This window comes from Arachis ipaensis, chromosome B10 (assembly GCF_059453495.1).
Source record: "Arachis ipaensis isolate K30076 ecotype BB chromosome B10, ASM5945349v1, whole genome shotgun sequence".
Taxonomy (NCBI): Eukaryota; Viridiplantae; Streptophyta; class Magnoliopsida; order Fabales; family Fabaceae; genus Arachis; species Arachis ipaensis.
Genome location: NC_142435.1, coordinates 81,996,094 through 82,002,093, shown reverse-complemented (window position 1 = coordinate 82,002,093; position 6,000 = coordinate 81,996,094). Strand labels below are relative to the sequence as shown.

The 6,000-nt window shown below is 40.9% G+C and overlaps 1 non-coding gene across 1 annotated transcript; it reads right to left on the bottom strand.

The window, feature by feature from the left end:
* Positions 1 to 282: 282 nt before the first annotated feature.
* LOC148580614 (small nucleolar RNA R71) lies at positions 283 to 389 on the bottom strand. The gene has a single exon (XR_015899672.1). It is a non-coding gene; the product is annotated as a small nucleolar RNA R71 (small nucleolar RNA).
* Between the last annotated feature and the right edge of the window lie 5,611 nt (positions 390 to 6,000).

Below are 6,000 nucleotides of genomic sequence, written 5' to 3'. Positions count from 1 at the left end.
GAACTAAAGCCACAGCTCATCACCCTTGTTCAGAACAATTGTTCATTCGGAGGAAGTATCCAAGAAGACCCCAATCAACATCTAACCACCTACCTGAGGATATGCGATACTGTGAAGTTTAATGGTGTTCATCCTAACACCTATAGACTACTTCTGTTTCCCTTCTCGCTCAAGGACAAAGCATCTAAATGGCTGGAATCCTTTCCAAAGGAGAGTTTAGCAACCTGGGAAGATGTGGTGAATAAGTTCTTGGCAAGATTCTATCCTCCTCAACGGATCAACAGGTTGAGAGCTGAGGTACAAACATTCAGACAGCAGGATGGTGAGACTCTATATGAAGCATGGGAGAGGTTTAAAGACTTGACAAGAAGATGCCCGCCAGATATGTTCAATGAATGGGTGCAGTTGCACATTTTCTATGAAGGCCTTTCGTATGAATCAAAGAAGGCAGTAGACCACTCATCCGGGGGATCTCTGAACAAGAAGAAGACCATTGAAGAAGCCATAGATGTCATTGAGACTGTAGCAGAGAATAACTACTTCTATGCTTCTGAAAGAGGCAACACTAGACGAGTGATGGAGCTGAACAATGTGGATGTACTGCTAGCTCAAAACAAGATGATTACCAAGCAATTAGCTGACCTCACCAAGAAGATGGAGAGGAATCAAGTAGCAGCAATCATCACTTCAGCAGCAACCTAAGAAGGAGTGAATGAAGAAGCAGAGGGTGATCAGGAACAAGCCAACTACATTGGGAATTCACCTAGGTAGCACCATGACCCATACTCCAAAACATATAATCCTGGTTGGAGGAACAACCCAAAATTTGGGTGGAAAAATCAACAAGACCAAGGCCAAGATCAGAGACGCCATAACCCCAATAATAATGCAACTCACCAACATTCCACACAGAGATCATATCAGCACTCACCTAACAGCACACCTCAACATCCATACCAAAGTCAAAATGACCCTTCTCACCCCTCCAATCTCAACTCACCATCATCTGAAGATAGACTCTCCAGGATTAAAACCCTACTTGAAGGCATATGCAAGGAAATCCAAGATAGTAAAATGTTCCGAGAGGAAGTACGATCTAACCTGCAAAATCAAGATGCTGCCATCAAGAAACTTGAGATATAAATTGGCTACCTATTCTAGCAAGCTCCTGGCCATGACCTTTGCAGCAACATTGAGTCAAGGCCAAGGGAGGAGTGTTAAGCTATCACCCTCAAAAGTGGAAAGGAATTGAAGGAGACTTCCAAGCAACCACAAGAGAAAGATTCAGTTGGAAAGAAGGAGGAACAAGATGAAGTCCAAGTCCCCACCTCTAACTCACATCAAAAGGAAGGAGAGCTGAAGCCATATGTTTTGAAAGTCCCATATCCTCAACAACTGATGAAGAAGGGGGATGATAGCCAGTTCTCCAAATTTTTAGAAATCTTCAAGAAATTACAGATTAACATACCCTTTGCTGAAGCAATAGAGCAAATGCCGCCCTATGCCAAGTTCTTAAAGGAGTTGATGACCAAGAAGAGAAGCTGGAAGAACAACGATACTGTGATACTGACTGAAGAATGTAGTGCCATCATCCAGCATAAGTTCCCCTAGAAATTGAAGGATCCTGGGAGCTTCCAAATTCCTTGTATTTTAGGCTCTATGTGATTTAGGAGCCAGCATAAATCTGATGTCTGTAGCTATGAAGAGGAAAATGAGGATTGAGGAGGCCAAACCAACAAAAATGGCCTTACAACTGGCAGACCGATCATTCAAGTTTCCTCACGGCATAGTGGAAGACTTGCTAGTGAAAGTAGGAGACTTTATCTTTCCAGCAGATTTTGTAGTGTTGGACATGAAGGAAGGAGCTAAGGCTTCTATCATCTTGGGCAGACCGTTCTTAGCTACTACCGGAGCTGTCATCGATGTCCAAAACGGTGAACTTACCCTTAGACTACACAATGAAACAATGATGATCAATGTGTTCAAGGCCATGAACTACCCACAGGAACCATTGGGAGAATGTATGAGGTTGGACTCACTGGAAGATGTGGTACAAGAGACTTTTGAAGAAGAAGAACTTGAGGAGTTAACAGAAGAGGAGGAATCAGCATCAAGCGAAGAAGCTGCAACAGCTGAGGTTCAGGTTAAGGGCACAATAGAGGAGAAGAATGAAAAGAAAGAAGCACCCAAACTTGAACTAATGGCACTGCCACCCACTCTCAAGTATGCATATCTAGGGGAAAATGAAAGTCATCCAGTGATCATAAATTCATCCCTCAGCCAAGAACAAGAGGAAGAGTTACCTCAAGTTTTACAAAAGCACAAGGATGCCATAAGATGGACCCTTGCTGACTTGAAGGGAATCAGTTCGGCCATATGTATGCATAAGATACTGTTGGAAGATGATGCCAAACCATCCATTCAACCCCAAAGGAGGCTGAATCCAGTAATGAAGGAAGTGGTACAGAAAGAAGTCATGAAGTTGTGGCAAGGAGGAGTGATCTATCCGATCTCAGACAGCCCATGGGTCAGCCCTGTGCAAGTTATCCCAAAAAAGGAAGGAATCACTGTAGTCCCCAATGAGAAGAACGAACTAATCCCTACAAGGACTGTCACAGGATGGCGAATGTGCATAAACTACAAAAAACTCAATGAAGCTACATGAAAAGATCATTTCCCCCTTCCCTTCATGGATCAGATGCTGGAAAGACTTGCAGGGCATGCATATTACTGTTTTCTCGACGGTTATTCAGGATATAACCAAATAGTGGTTGATCCAAGAGACCAAGAGAAAACCTCTTTCACTGCCCATATGGAGTGTTTGCCTACAGGCGCATGTCATTTGGGCTATGCAATGCACCCGCAACCTTCCAACGCTGCATGCTCTCTATTTTCTCAGATATGATAGAAAAATTTATCGAAGTCTTTATGGACGACTTCTCAGTATTCGGAGATTCCTTTCCTAGTTGCCTAGATCACCTGGCCCTGGTATTAAAAAGATGTCAAGAAACTAATTTGGTCTTGAACTGGGAGAAATGTCATGTTATGGTGACAGGAGGAATAGTTCTTGGTCATAAGGTTTCTAACCAAGGCATTGAGGTGGACAGAGCCAAGGTGGAACTCATTGAAAAATTACCTCCACCAAGTGATGTCAAGGCAATTAGGAATTTTCTAGGGCATGCTGGCTTTTACAGAAGGTTTATTAAAGATTTTTCAAAGATAGCCAAGCCCTTAAGCAATCTCCTTGCATCTGATACACCATTTATCATTGATGAAAAGTGCATGCTAGCATTCGAGAACTTGAAAAAGAGGTTGTCCTCTGCTCCTATCATTTCCCCACCTGACTGGAACCTACCATTTGAACTGATGTGTGATGCATCTGATTTTGCAATTGGGGCAGTGTTGGGACAGAGGAAAGATAACTTGGTCCATGTATATACTATGCCAGCAAAGTCCTCAATGATACTCAAAGAAACTATACCACTACTGAAAAGGAGTTGCTGGCAATAGTTTTTGCATTTGACAAGTTTAGATCATACCTCATTGGTGCCAAAGTGATTGTCTTCACATATCACACAGCACTTAAATATTTGTTTGCCAAGCAAGAATCAAAACCAAGACTAATAAGATGGATCTTATTATTGCAGGAATTCAATATTGAAATCAGAGACAAAAAAGGAGTGGAGAACAAAGTAGCAGATCACCTATCCAGAATCCCTCATGATAAATGAGGAACACATGATACAAATGTAAATGAGTTCTTCCTAGATGAGCAGTTGATGATGATTCACAAAGCACCATGGTTTGCAGATATTGCCAATTTTAAGGCAACTGGGGCTTTACATCCAGACATCAACAAACACCAGAAAAGAAAGCTCATCAATGACGCAAAGTATTTTGTCTGGGATGAACCATATCTCTTCAAGAAGTGTTTAGATGGAATTCTGAGAAGATGTGTCTCGGAAGAAGAGGGACGAGAGGTCTTGTGGAACTACCACATCTCATGCTATGGATGCCATTTTGGAGGGGACAGAACTGCAGCCAAGGTATTACAAAGCGAATTCTTTTAGCCCACCCTTTTCAAGGATGCCAAAGAACTGGTAAAGAGATGGTGATGAGCGGATAATTTATACGCTCTTTGGCATTGTTTTTAGTATATTTTTAGTATGATTTAGTTAGTTTTTATTATATTTTTATTAGTTTTTAAATAAAAATCACATTTTCTGGATTTTACTATGAGTTTGTGTGTTTTTCTGTAATTTCAGGTATTTTCTGGCTGAAATTGAGGGAGCTGAGCAAAAGTCTTATTCAGGCTGAAAAAGGACTGCAGATGCTGTTGGATTCTGACCTCTCTACACTCAAAATAGATTTTCTGGAGCTACAGGAGTCCAAATGGTGCGCTCTCAATTGCGTTGGAAAGTAGACATCCTGGGCTTTCCAGCAATATATAATAGTCCATACTTTGCTCTAGGATAGACGACGTAAACTGGTGTTCAACGCCAGTTCCATGTTGCAATCTGGCGTCAAATGCCAGAAACAGGTTACAACCTGGCGTTCAACTCCAGAAACAGCCTAGGCACGTGAGAAGCTTAAGTCTCAGCCCCAGCACACACCAACTGGGCCCCAGAAGTGGATTTCTGCACCAATTATCTTAGTTTATTCATTTTCTGTAAACCTAGGTTACTAGTTTAGTATTTAAACAACTTTTAGAGATTTATTTTGCAACTCATGACATTTTAGATTTGAACTTTGTACTCTTTGATGGCATGAGTCTCTGAACTCCATTGTTGGGGGTGAGGAGCTCTACTGTGTTTCGATGAATTAATGCAATTATTTCTATTTTCTATTCAAACACGCTTGTTTCTATCTAAGATGTTTATTCGCACTTCAATATGATGGATGTGATGATCCGTGACACTCATCATCATCCTCAACCTATGAACGCGTGCCTGACAACCACCTCCGTTCTACCTTCGATTGAATGAATATCTCTTGGATTCCTTAATCAGAATCTTCGTGGTATAAGCTAGAATCCATTGGCAGCATTCTTGAGAATCCGGAAAGTCTAAACCTTGTCTGTGGTATTCCGAGTAGGATTCAGGGATTGAATGACTGTGACGAGCTTCAAACTCACAAGGGCTGGGCGTAGTGACAGACGCAAAAGGATGAATGGATCCTATTCCAGCATGAGTGGGAACCGACAGATGATTAGCCGTGTGGTGACAGCGCACCTGGACCTTTTTCACTGAGAGGACGGATGGTAGCCATTGACAACGGTGATCCACCAACACACAGCTTGCCATAGGAGGAACCTTGCGTGCGTAAAGAAGAAGACAGGGAGAAAGCAGAGATTCAGAAGACAAAGCATCTCCAAAACTCCAACATATTCTCCATTACTGCAGAACAAGTATTTAATCCATGCTCTTTTATTCTTCACAATTCATACTGATAATTATAATTGATTTCCTGACTAAGATTTACAAGATAACCATAGATTGCTTCAAACCAACAATCTCCGTGGGATCGACCCTTACTCACGTAAGGTATTACCTGAACGACCCAGTGCACTTGCTGGTTAGTGATACGAGTTTTGAAAAGTGTGATTAACAATTCGTACACCAAGTTTTTGGCGCCGTTACCGGGGATTGTTCGAGTTTGAACAACTAACGGTTCATCCTATTGCTTAGATTAGGAAGATTTTGTCTTTTGGGTCAGAGTCTTTTACTTTCTTTGCAAAAATCTTTCAAAATTTTTATTTTTCTTTATTAATCTGTGTTTTGTCTTGGAGTCTTTTATTATTGTTCTTGTTAAAATTTTAGAATTCTTATTTTCTTTTTCAAAATTTTTTTTCGAAATTCTCTTTTTTTTACTAATAATTGAGTTTTTCTGTTTGAGTTTAGTTTTATATTTTAAGTTTGGTGTCAATTGCATGTTTTTATTTTCTTTTAAATTTTCGAATTTGTGTTCATTGTTCTTTCTTAATCTTCAAGTTGTTCTTGT